This window comes from Engystomops pustulosus, chromosome 6 (genome assembly GCF_040894005.1).
Source record: "Engystomops pustulosus chromosome 6, aEngPut4.maternal, whole genome shotgun sequence".
NCBI classification, from domain to species: Eukaryota; Metazoa; Chordata; class Amphibia; order Anura; family Leptodactylidae; genus Engystomops; species Engystomops pustulosus.
The window spans coordinates 45,350,017-45,364,142 of record NC_092416.1 but is presented as its reverse complement, the minus strand read 5'-3'; the positions used below and the strand labels follow the sequence as shown (position 1 = coordinate 45,364,142).

Below are 14,126 nucleotides of genomic sequence, written 5' to 3'. Positions count from 1 at the left end.
AACCGTATTTATCATACAGAGTCTGACAGAATTGTGTTGCACGCCCTATGTTAAATGTGCACCAAAAAAAGTGGTGCCCTCTCTCGTGGCTGTGCAGCAGGTGCCAGATTCACGAAGAACGTGCGCCACAGATCCTGAATCACAGGCAAACTGCACATAATACAGACTGCACTGTTCTTACTCAATGTGGGCCTATGAATGGGTAAGGGAAGATTTTTGTCAGAACAAAAAGATATTTATTGAAATAAATTAGATTATAGTTCAACTTGACCCAGACCACGACTAATCACTGCAACATCATGAAAAATATCAAAATATTGTATTAAAAAATATATATAAAGCACTAGTAAAGGGTTTTCTCATAATATACATTTATTTAAAATCTATAGGAAGCGGAGAAATGGAGTAACAAAAGTCTCCTAAAATTCCACCGCACAATGACCTACATTTATCAAAACCAATGCAGTCCGTATTATGTGCAGTTGCCTGTGGAGTGTGCAGGGGGCACCAGATTCATCAAAACTGCTGCACAGTCTTGATGAATCTGGCGTCCCCTGCACTGCTCCGGAAGTTGGCACCATTTTTTTTGGTGCACTTTGTTCATGCTGCAGAATTGTGGCGCATGTCAGTGATAAATGTGATGCCAACTCCGAATACGCACTAACACGCCCCTTTAGGTGCACATTTTTTTCTGTCTCATCGGACACAGAGCAGCCGCAACACAAAACTGGCACAGACACTTTATGAATACATGTGCAAGCAGTTTCCATGTTCTTTTCAGTGCAAAGTCAGACAGAAAACTGGGGCAAACACTTTAATACATTTTGAACTTTAGGTTAGAATATATTACCCCATAACTACCTTATCGAATGTGTGTAACACAGTACCTGGAGGTATTTCCTTCAGGACAATGACTGATATAGCAATGGTGTTTCTACAAAGTCCTCTCTCTGCAACATGAGACCGAGTAGAAGCAGCAGTAGAAAATCTTTCCCCTATAATGTCCTGCCCCTAAAGTAGAAAGGAATCAATAACTGGAAATTTGTAATACTGAATATTAATTTTAATCATCATGTTGATAAACCTGTAAAATGTGTCTGTTAACCTCTATGCACTTGACCTCAGTGCAAGACTAAAGGACCCTCTCTTAAAGAATTTGGTAAACAGAATAGAGCTAGAGCGCCCTCATGTGGAAAGCAGCAAAAATGCACTCAAATGTGTTTTTTTGGAAGAATAAATAGCATATCATATGCTACACATTACACATCTGCAGCATGTCAAGTAATACAGCAGGGGTTTACTGCAGATTTTAGTCTTTGCAAGTAATGTTTATCGGGTTACACCAGAAATGACACAATTTGATGCAGCTGTATGGATTTGTGCTGCAGAAATTTAGAAGTATTTGTCTAATGTGGATATACTGTTATTAAATAAATAAGTAAATTTATTTATTTATTAATTAAAAAGACTGATATGGAAGTACTTTTCTTTCTATTTTTTTTTAAAAAGGGTAAGGTGACAGGGTTTACCTAAATACGCATGGTTCAAGAGTTCATATTTGCCGCCCCTATTCCTGCTAGAATCTTTCCACTAAATCAGGCACATCCCAAGAAAAAAAATCTTGACAACATTAATTATAACTAATAACACCCCCTGCTGCAGGAAGACAGCCTCACTGTGTCACCTATGTGATTGACACTACACAGGTTGAGAGTTGTCATTATTGCCTGTGAAATTTCAGACCTGAATGTTCACTATACTCGTTGACTACCTACCTACCCACCCTTGTGCGCAGGTATACTGGAGTACAAGTCATCATAAATGTCCCCCCTTGTATCTAAACCCCTGTTTAATACAGATAGATGGAACAAGACTGCCACCTACTGACATGTACAGTATTTGTTTAATATTTGTACGTTAACATATTTTAATACATGTTTTATTATTTACTGTTTGTGGTCACCTGGTAGTGAGCAGGCTATACACATTGGCTGGCATCCCTAAATACTCTAGAAAGAAGATCCCTGAGTTTCTAAAAATTTTATGTAGCAGAGCTGAGTAGGCTAGAGAGAGAGTCCCAGCATGCAGGCTACTGAGTTGTGAAGCCCAGTGTTTCAGCCCCAGAATTAATAGTATATATAAGCCATCAAAGCCATCAAGGCCGGAACCATAGCCAAATTTAAAGCAAACTCCATCTCAACCTAGTTTGCTACCAGTGATGGTTCTTACACTACTGTTTACCATCTCCTTGTGTGTCGTCGCCCTGCTTAAATCAGGGCCCTCCTTTTAACCCCAGTATAGGACCGTTACCAACAGGAAAAACCCTAGTGGGATCCTATCCCGTCTTGCTATGTATTTCTGTGCAAAGTTACTACTTTATGAACTATTGTGTGCCGAATAGTTGTGCCAAACCTGAATACTGGAGATAAGAATTCTAGATAGAAAGCGACATAAGGGATTTATATGACTTGTATTTTCATTTTATAGTTGTGTTTAACTTTCTGTTCTCTAAGATACTAAAAACTTCTTTCCCTCCCCTCTCCAAAGACTGTCATGAGCTTCCATAGGAGGATGGAATTCAGCAAAGTTTTTAGATGGAAGAATCTCAAATTTTAAATGTCAAATTTTACAAGTTTATTTTGGAATTCACATGTTCTACTAGTGACCATTCAGTCGTTTTCAAACCCTAATAAGTTTGCGGTTATTGCCACACAGATAAAGACACGGTTATGTGGGGTACCAGTGTCTTTTGACAATATACTGAAGATACTAATTTAGGCCTCATGCATATGGTCTTTTCTGTTCTGTATATACAGCTGTATCCTAGCCGTAAATGCGGGACGTATTGCAACAGTATAGCAATGTTTGCAGCGAATATTTAGCCCATATTTTATACGTTACCATTGACTTCTATTGGCCGTATGGAACAGAAATATGGTGGAAGATAGGACATGCTCTATATATTTATACGGCTCACTTACGGTACTGTATGGTACAGTGGACAATAGGGCCATGTACATGGATGGACGTATTGCCCATTGGAGTACATGGGGCCGTATTCCAGCCGTATATACAGCCGTTTTTATACGGTCATGTGCATGGGGCCTAATAGTGTTGGATCCAAGCTCGGAAATTCTTAAAATTAATTGCTAAATGGTTATTTCTGCACAGGCTCTGGGATCCCTTTGCATTGTTACGGATTGTTATCAATGCACTCTTCTAAGCTGGAAACAACCCTCCTTAAATCACATCATATTGACCCTCCCTCCACATGTTTTGTCCTAATGGCCTCTGAAGTCAACAGAAGTTCCAGCTTCTCAAGAAGGGGTGGTACTAAACTACACTATGGGTCCTCCATTGATTCTGTAATACCTGATTTTTCTTCAATCCCAAACATAACCAAAGCCATACATGTAGGAAAATACAAACAATAAAAAGAATTGTGGTGTGACCTCTCTTACAATTTAACGTGCAACTTATTGCATAAAAGATATTATAGATATTGGGGGTCATTTAATAAGGGCCCGCGTTTTCCCGACGTGTTACCGAATATTCCCGTTTTGCGCCGATTTTTCCTGAATTGCCCCGGGATTTTGGCCCACGCGATCTGATTGTGGCGCATTTGCGCCGGCATGCACGCGACGGAAAGCAGGGGGGCCTGGCCGAACGAAAACCCGACGGATTTGGAAAAAACCCTGCATTTAAAAAAAAAATGTGTCACTGGACACGTGCTTACCTTCACCAAGTATAGGATCGTGAACTCCGGCGGGCCTCAGCGACACCGGGTGGACGTCGGAGGAACTGCCTTAGTGAGTCGCCGGAGGACCCGAATCCACCGCAGAGAACGGGAATGGACCGGGTAAGTAAATCTGCCCCATTATATCACATAAATTGGTACTTAGGGGGGCGTGGCTTGGCGATGGCGGAGTAAGTCGCACTGACTGCGAGCTCCCGGCCATTCCCGCCAGACACCCGCGGCACAGAGCGCAAAGAGCCCCGACTACATCATGGTCCACAGGAGGGGACCGAGGAGGACCACGGCACCCCCAGCAGCTGACCCGGGAGCCATAACTAAATTCCTCAGGACAGCGGAGCTGCGAGGCTTCCAAGATGGCGGCCGCGACCGCCCGTCATCCCCACACCGCAGCGCCATCCTCTCAGCAGGAGCTGAGTGAAGTGGAGGAGTCAGCCCCGCAGTCCCCGGGCTCCACGGTGAGTGCCCCTTCAGAGGGGCATCATGAAGATTACCCCCCACTATCGGGGAGCAGAGGAGAAGTGCCTCCATCCCAGGCCTCCCCTTCATTAACCTGGCCTTCCACTCCTCACAGGGCCCTACCTCCCACCCCCACTGCAAGCCAGGGGGGCAATGTTTCCCCATCCCAGGGGGCAAGTGCCTCCCAACAAGAATGGGACTGGAAGGCTCATATACGTGCCATGCCTACCAGGCATGAAATTAATAACCTTTTTTCAAGGCTGGAGGAATCTCACAAAAGGGACATTGCTGGTTTGCAAAAAGAAATACATCACATTGGCCACAGGGTGGCAGAAGCGGAGTCTGCCCAGGAGAAAATTCTAGATCAATTGGACACTCACTCACAAGTTCTACAGGAACATGCATCCCATATCTCTAGCATTTTGACACATCTGGAAGATATTGAGAACAGACACCGCCGTAACAATCTAAGGATTAGAGGCGTGAATGAAGACGTGGAACCATCTAAATTTGAGGAGTGGGCCCAAGCGTTTTTTGCAGAGATCTTGAACCAACCTTCTGCCTCTCCAATTGAACTGGATCGTATCCATTGCACATTGGGCCCTAAGCCGGCGGCTTCTGAGCGTCCTAGAGACATCCTATGCCGAGTCCATTTTTTCAAGGAAAAAGAGGAGATACTTCGCCGTGCAAGGGAGCTCAAGGACATCACGTTCCGTGGATCCAAAATTATTGTTCTCCCAGACCTAGCGAAGAGAACCCTTCAACTGCGGAGGGCCTTGCGTCCTCTATTGACGGAATTACAATCCAGGGACATCCCGTATAGATGGGGCTACGCGTTTCAACTGATCGCTAAGAAAAATGGGAAGTCGGCTGTCTTCAGATCCCTCGGAGACCTCCCGAAATTTCTGGGGACGTTCGAGCTGCCACAGATAGCCCTACCTGAGTGGCCTACAATCAACTCGGCCCCGGTTCAACCGCCGAGAGAGAAGTGGCAGGAAGCACGCAGAAGAGGCTCAGACCGAGCTACGAATCACTCTACCGGAACCTGAACGGTTTTATGTATACTTTTCTATTTGATAGGTGTTACCTGTTATACTTTCCTTACCATGCTGTTATAATCTTTTTTCACGTGGTTTTATAATAATACCTGTACTCCTCGATTTATCACTGGTTACGATACCTTTGGGAGTTTAGCAGGGGCTTTTATAGTCTTTAATTATTTGAAATTCTAACTCAGAAGCGCTTAGTATATTTTTTCTTGTATTATGAATACACTGTTTTTTGGCGGAGATGTGCCGGGAGACTCGCCCCCCATTGGTCTCCTCGTCTCCCCCTTAGGGTTGCGGTGCTGGACATCGCCTTGGCTTTTTATGCCTTATCTTAGATTTACTAGGCTCACTAGGGGCCTGGGTTGTACATTTTCTCATGTATGTTATGTTTGTCATGTTTGTTTACCCCTTTCTTCCCTCCCCGTTCTTTCCTGGTCTAACCTCCTCCCTCCCCTCACTACATCATCTATACATGATCTAAGCTCTCCTTTACCTAAACTATGGCGGTATTAACTTTCTGTACATACAATGCCAGGGGTCTAAATAAACCGGAGAAACGAAGCCAAATATTATATCATCTCCATAAGAGACGAGTTCTGGTAGCAATGTTTCAAGAGACTCACTTTAAAGTGGACAGCATTCCCAAATTGCATAATAAGTATTACCCTGTATGGCACCACTGCCCCCACCCCTCGAGGAAGGCTTGTGGAGTTTCCATAGCTTTTCACAAGTCGTTCCATCCGACCATATTGGCCACGGAGATAGACACGGGAGGCCGTTACATATTTCTTAAAATTGACTTACTGGGAAATGTTTTCACACTTGCTAATGTTTATTTTCCAAACCAGGGCCAGGTGTCTTTTGGCTTGGGGGTTCTGAAAAAATTGGCTGTCTTTGCTGAAGGATCTGCATTGATTCTAGGAGGCGATTTCAACGTCCCTCTTGATCCTGCACTGGACTCTTCCACAGGTAGGTCCTCACTTTCCCACCTGGCACTGTGTAGGCTGAGACGCTCATTATTAAACCTTAAATTAGTAGATATGTGGAGGGTGCTTCACCCGGGAGTCAGAGATTATAGCCATCACTCTCAAGCACATAACAGCTATGGCCGCCTAGATTACCTCTTCGTATCACACTAACTGTTAGATCGGGGCCCTAAGAGTTCTATCGATTCCACCCTTTGGTCAGATCATGCCCCTGTGTACGGGTGGCTAGGCCATCTGGGCAAACGCACAAAGGAATTCTCCTGGAGATTAAATGACAACCTGCTAAATGATGCCCTATGTGAAGCTGATGTCCGGGGTGTAATCACGGACTTTATATCCTCAAGTCAGGCTCAACATCTTACAATGCCAGTTAGATGGGAGATTTTAAAGGGATCCATCCGAGGGGTGTTTATGGCACATGGGGCGCGACTTAAAAAGGAAAATTCTGCAAAACTGAGCTCCTTATTCTCAGAATTGGGTTCTAAAGAAACCGCTAATAAATCTTCCCCAACTGATCTTTTGAAGACGGAAATCTCAACTATTAGACACAAGATCATCCAAATATTAGATCAAAAGAGCCTATGTTTTAGAGATAAGGTGAGAAAAGATTACTTCGAATATGGGGATAAATGCGGGAAATTGCTAGCCAAAACCCTACATCCTAGGACCCCTCAGGCACCAGTTATGTCCATATACTCACCTCAGGGCACCTTAGTTAACTCACCGAATGAGATTCTTCGGGAATTTAGTAACTTCTACTCCGCTCTATATAATCTGGATGTTCCTGCTACTGATCCTGTACGCTTCATGGAGGAGATCTCAGGTTATCTGGAATCTCATTTCCCAAACTCTATTTCCCCAGAGGAAGCCTCTACAATTGATAACGACTTCACCTCAGAAGAAATTCTGCAGGTAATAAAGGAACTGAAAATGGGCAAGAGCCCTGGGCCAGATGGCTTCACACCCAGATTTTATAGAGTCTTCGGGGAAGCCCTAGCTACACCTCTGACGGATTTCTTCAACTCTATAGACATAGACAGTCCCTTTGACCCACAATCCCTTAGAGCCCACATCTCGGTTATCCCTAAACCGGGTAAGGACCCCAACCACTGCGGAAACTATAGGCCCATCTCCTTGATTAATATCGATCTCAAAATATACTCCAAGATTTTAGCTTTACGCATCTCCCCATTTATTCCAAACTTAATTCACCCTGAACAGGTGGGCTTTGTTCCGGGTCGTGAGGCAAGGGACAATACCCTAAAAACGCTTACCCTGATCTCGTGGGCTCGGCGCTCGGGGACCCCTTTGTGTCTGCTTACGGTGGACGCTGAAAAAGCTTTTGATAGGGTACATTGGGGGTTCCTGGGGGCCACTCTCACGAGATTGGGTTTGGGAGCAAAGACAAGGAACAAAATTATGGCCCTCTATACAAATCCGTCCGCGTGTGTCAGGGTTAACGGGTCGGTATCCTCCCCCTTTCCCATTCGTAATGGCACGAGACAGGGGTGTCCATTGTCCCCACTTCTTTATATCCTGGTGATGGAATCTTTGGCTTGTGCACTTCGTGATAACCCATCCATTAGAGGTCTAGAGGTCAAAGGAAAACCTTATAAACTCTCACTGTTTGCTGATGATTTACTCATTTATGTCTCGGATCCGGTAGTAAGTCTACCTAATATTATGAGGGAGTTTGAGGCATACAGTAGAGTAAGCAATTTTAAGGTTAATGTCCAAAAATCTGAGATCTTGAACATTAATATCCCGAATCATCTGGTCTCCTCCCTGACCTCCTCCCTTCCCTTTAAATGGGCAAATGGGCATATTAAATATCTTGGAGTGCACATTCCATCAGACCCTAACCAAATCTACGCTTTGAACTATGCGCCCCTGCTTAGGAACATAGAAACCGATCTCAAATCGTGGAGTTCCCTCTCCCTTTCTTGGTTTGGTAGGATGAATACGCTTAAGATGGACTCCCTGCCTAAGATCCTCTACATTTTTCAGACGGTTCCCTTAGATCTAAGCGCCGCTTTCCTAGATCGACTCAGGAAACTAGCTACTAAATTTGTTTGGAAAAACTCCCCCCCACGGATAAAACATAGCATCTTAACAAGACACAAAGAATTGGGGGGGGGGGCAGGTCTTCCAGATTTCTCACGCTACCATAGAGCGGTCATAAGTAAAGTGGTACTAGACCTGACAAGTCGAAACAGCGGGAAGCTATGGGTAGACCTGGAATGTTCCCTACTGAATAATGGCCATCTCCCAGATCTGTTCTGGCTCCCCCCTAAGAGTGATTGGGATTCCTACAACATCTCACCACTAATGTCGCACATCTTGAAAGTCTGGGGCAAATTCGCCATCAGGGTCAAACTTATTAATGTCCCCGGTCCTCTGTCCCCGGTCATGGGTCTTCCCGGAATGCCGGAAACCTTAAATAGATGCCCTATTTTACTAAATGACAAGGGTCGTCATAAGACTCTGGGGGAGATAATATCCACAACAGGGATACGCTCTCTAAACGACATCTTGGGGGATAGGAGACCTTATCCTGGGGTATGGCTACATTATCTTCAACTACGTAGTGCTATTCAAGCTCTGACTCCCGGGGGAACCTTGACCTCCACACTTACGGCTTTTGAGTCCATCTGCAGTTCGGCCAAACTGACTCCTCATGGAGTGTCTCTAGTCTATGGGATGTTGTCGGGTTGCGGGGGGGAGGACCTACCACTGCCATATATGAAGGCATGGGAAACGGAATTGGGCAAAACCTTCACCAAAGAACAATGGGAAAAGTCCCTCCTTCTAACCCATAAGATGTCGGTGTCCAACAAAATCCAGGAGACTAATTTTAAAATCCTTACTAGATGGTATAGAACCCCCACTCGCCTACATAGCATGTTCCCTTCAGTTTCTCCTATTTGCTGGCGTTGTCACAAGGACAGGGGCACCATGCTTCACGTGTGGTGGGACTGTGGAGTGGTGGCAGCAGTGTGGAACGCCATTTGGGATCTCTACAAGCAGCTATACGGCTCCACAGGGAGCATTTCTCCTGATATTGCTCTGTTATCAATGCTCCCAGGGCGGCTTAGAGACATCAAAAAAGGCCTCCTGCGACACTGCATAGTGGCAATGAGACAGGTAATCCCTAGATTGTGGAAATCCACTTCTCCACCTACCAGACTATAGTGGGTGGAGGAGATGGACAGACTGAGACGAATGGAGGAACTGAGAGCATTGGATAACAATCAATATGATGTTTTCCATAAAACCTGGTACAGATGGGACACGTTCAGGAACTCACCTGCTCTAACCTCTTGGATATAGACGTCGTAATCGTGGGCACCGCTGTTTCAGCAACAGGGGGTACCCCCTAACCTTGATGTGTAGTGATTGATTCCTTGTCTCCCCCTTCCCCTCCCCCCCCCCTTTCTTTCCCTACCCCCCTTATTTTTCCACTTCTAGATGTTTAGTTAACGTTAGATACGTTTATATTTGCTTGGTTGAGCTTGAGTCCTACTTGATTATGATTCCTTGTCATAGCTAAATATGGGGCTGCGACCCGAACATGTGCCTGACTTGTAGGCTTCTCGCTCACTTGCAATAAAGTTTATTGAACCATAAATTGGTACTTATTTTCTCGCAACTTTTCTTCTCTTATTCAGTGGCCAGGAACATATTAATTTCTTCAAGGGAATCTGTCATCAGCAACCTTCCCCCCATGGCATTAGAGCCACCGCTCTTCTAAAAAAGACTTTTATTGATTTTACCTGTTCCAGTCATGGAGGCGGGGAGCTGTAGTATACAGTCAAGCTAGCCCTTCCTCATTGACACTGACATTGCTAAAGGTTGAAGAGAATTCCTGAATGTGGGGTCAAGAGCAAGTCACTCTCACCCTCTCCTTCCTGAGGGAGTGGTTAATGAAGTAGCAAAGAGGTTTAACACAAAGCCACTGCCTCTCAGGTTAGCAGTGAGGGGGTGGGGTAGATTGACTATATACTGCAGCTCCCCACCTGCATGACTGGAATAGAGGACATCTATTAAAGGTTTTTTTTAGACTTTAGACCGGTGGCTCTAACCCCATGAAGAGAGGAATCAGTGGAACATGTATGCTGACATATTAAAGGTACTGTTTGTAGTTTGTGGGTGGGTAGAGGGGGTTGCTGGTGACAGGTTCCCTTTAACAACCTGATTGTTTGCAATGAGTAAATGGTCATTTCACATTCATCACATGTAACTAGAATATAACACTAACATCCAGTCTGTAAAATATCATCACTGTGACCCCCATTTCTGTTCACTTGAACTAAGTTTTACTTTAATGTTGGTCACAGGAGCCCACGGCTCCTCAACAAATACAGTTTTGGGTTCTGTTCTGATTGAAGACAGATGATTAGCAGCCAAGTTACAGTTTTATTTTTATTGAAAAATGCAAGTGTTAATGGGAAGGAGACAATTTAAGTAGTATTTCTATTGATACATAATATAATGTAGGTATATACCACAAAGGTCTCCTCTGCTGGTAAGACATTACATTAACCGAAATCAAGGTTCAGTCCCAGCTCTCCAGATAATTAAGTGAAAAATAAAAAAATATATATACAGTCACTGCTGGAAAAGAATCGGTATAGTAATAAAATTGAATTTGTATTGATGTTTCTCAGAAGTTTGAGTAGCCAATAAAATTCACTCTATGTTGATCTAATTACAGTTTTAGGCCTCATGTACGCTGTGATGAGTTTATAATATAAGATAAATTTTCATGTGCTCTCTCACAGAGCGTTCCCAATGGAAACATACTGGACTGCAGATTGTCCTATATGGACTTGTCCACCTGTGCAGAGGTTATAGTTGTAGATTGGAGTAGGTTATGTATGTTATTTTGTGATAAGACTTTGTTATATATGGTAACTATCAGCCGGAAGCTTGTGTCATGAGGTACGCTAATACCTGAGTCTGCTTTCACGCGTGTCTGATGTAGGAGGCGTGACCTCGGAAATGTCCCAGGATGCTAAGCCCTCAGTATACGGCGTGGAACGTTGAAATGCTGGACGTGACGACTTCAGATAAGTACTAAAAAGTAGAGATTTTTCTACTACAGCTTTTATCATTGTTTGCACTGGATAAAGTATTCCAAATACAGGCGGTCCCCTACTTAAGAACACTCGACTTACATACGACCCCTAGTTACAAACGGACCTCTGGATATTGGTAATTTATTGTACTTTAGTCCTAGGCTACAATAATCAGCTCTAACAGTTATCAGAGGTGTCTGCAATGAAGCTTTAGTGTTAATCCTGATTCTTATGACAACCCAACATTTTTAAAATCCAATTGTCACAGAGATCAAAAAAGTTCTGGCCCGGATCACAATGATAAAATATACAGTTCCGACTTACATACAAATTCAACTTAAGAACAAACCTACAGGCCCTATCTTGTATGTAACCCGGGGACTGCCTGTAAATGTGAATAAGAATTGTTTTATATAGTCTGAAATCAGTAGGAAACTTTTTTGGTGATTGATGATTACCGAGGTTGTTAAGTTACAGTACCTTGTTTCTGCCCTGGCTATATGTTCCACCATATATACCAAAGCATTTGCCACTGAACAGAGGTTCTGGTTGTCCATTAAAGATATTTCTCGTTCACACTTGACTAACTCTGTAATTTCACTCTTGAGTGGACAATTTCCGAGTGGGTGGACCTGTCAAAGCACTGCAGTACCCGTGAAAGTGTGGCTCCAGGCTATCCTGCAATTTTGACTCCAGACCAAATCCCCCGTCCTGAAAAAATTATTCTAGGAAAAGTTTACATAAATTTTTCATATGGACTGGCTGAAGGAATACTTACACAAAGAGGAGGTACGACAATTCTTTGAGGAGTGAGAGAGTTTTATGCTGATCCTACCTCTTGAAATGCAATCCAACGTGAGCCAGCAAATCCGCTTGACCACCGGGTACCCAGAGAGGGTGCTAGTGTGAGACCCACTCTGTGTGGTTTTCTCTGTGTGGCCGGAGCTCAGAACCCACAGTAGACCTTAGTCTGTGACATTATTCACTGTCATGGACTTCCACTATACTATGATGTACAGGGCCGGCGCTATGGGTAGGCAAAGTGGGCAATTGCCAAGCGCCCCCCCGAAAGAGGAGAATCTCTTCTTTCAAATGAATCTTGAATTGTGTTTCTAGGTGCCAGAGATCCAAAGATATTCAGGTTTAAAGTGAGAATATCAGGTGCCATTTTTATATATAAAAAAATCACTCCTGACGGCAGTTTAACAGTTAATATCTCAATTTTCCTGAAACTTAGAAACACAAATTTAGATTCATATACAAGAGGAGACTCTCTTCTTCCATGGGAAAAAAAAGAAGTGAGGTTCTTTGTGTCACAGAGACAGAGATACAGCCCCCTGAAGTGTCTGCCCCCCTTCCAGATTCTTAGCCATCAGGCTGCAGGGAGCATTTGCTGCACACAGGAGCTGCTGCACCTCACAGATAATGGAAATATTCACTTTATATGTAGTAACAGTATCCAGAACTATCTAAGAGCACACTTTCGCTTTTATTGACTTTTTCGTGATAGTTTTTTTTTTTTTGCAAAAATTGAATGATTAGTTGAACATTTGATCCTCTTCTCCTAATGTCGCTATTATATATTAACACCGTGACCCAGAACATGTCCATAAAGCTAAAACACACACATGTTCCGGTATAAACGAATCCAAACTTCTGATTAAAGTCCAGAAGACCCGAACATTGCCCCAGGTTTGCTCATCACTATGAGAAAGTTTGGTTTTACACACAGAAGTAGCTAAGAAGACAAGAGGTAAACTGCTGCATGAGAACAGGCAAATGGTTCAGATTGCCCAGTTCTGCTAATCCCCATTAACACCATGCACCAGCATCAAAACCCTGAATGCAATCCATAAACAAAAAAACGCCATCCCAGCACAAACTCAGGGGAAGTTCAGGTATAAATATATGTCCGTCTTTATTGGTATACTTCTTGAAAAACATACATCATCATAGACAACATGGTAAACAACCAACGCGTTTCGACTTCAAAAGTCTCTGTCATGGTTTAAAAGACTTTGTGAACACACTTCTATTTACATCCCCAGCCCCCACGGTCATGAGGTGACGAAATCTTACCTTTGCGGTCATGTGGGACTTGTAGTTTCCAGTGGCAGCCATCTTGGTGATAACTTAAGAGAGGCCATAAAATTTAGTGAATCATAAAATCAAACTATTTAAGCTCCATTTTGTGATTAGTGACATTCATTTATTTACAGCATTATGGGTTTTTGAATCAGATGTTCATATTCCCAGAATACCCCTTTAAACAGCAGCACATAAGGAAAGAGAGCACATTGTTCATTTTTTCATCAACTAAGCAGATCCATTACTGTGTCCTATAAAATACATACATAATGAATATACAGTGTAAAATCTATGGGGAAGATTCACGATCCGGTGGTGCGTTGTCCGACGAGGATTCGGGTCCGGCGCGATTCACTAAGATCATGCATCCGAGTTCCTTCCTGTGTCACTGCTGCGCCGAGGTCCGCCGGAGTTCACCTGCTTCTTTCTGGTGCATGTGAGTGCTTGATCTTGCGACACATTTCCTTTTTTAAATTCCGTGGTTTATCCGAATCTGTCGGGTTGGCCGATGGCCAAGCCCCCGATTTCTGTTGCATGCAAGCCGGCGCCGATGCGCCACAATCTGATTGCGTGCGCCAAAAACCCGGGGCAATTCAGGGCAAAAGAGAAATATTCGGAAAACCCGACAAAAGTGCAGCATTCAGACCCTTAGTAAATGAGCCCCAATATGTTCATCAATATAAACATGGATGTCTTCCATAGCAAATAAGGG

General features: G+C 43.7%; 1 long non-coding RNA gene across 1 annotated transcript in view; it reads right to left on the bottom strand.

Moving 5' to 3' along the window:
- Window positions 1-12,164, bottom strand: part of LOC140065670 (uncharacterized) — a 32,091-nt gene extending 19,927 nt beyond the window's left edge. The window contains exon 1 of the long non-coding RNA XR_011848009.1: window positions 12,105-12,164. This is a non-coding gene — a long non-coding RNA (uncharacterized lncRNA). The remainder of the gene's footprint in view (window positions 1-12,104) is intronic.
- Window positions 12,165-14,126: the final 1,962 nt, after the last annotated feature.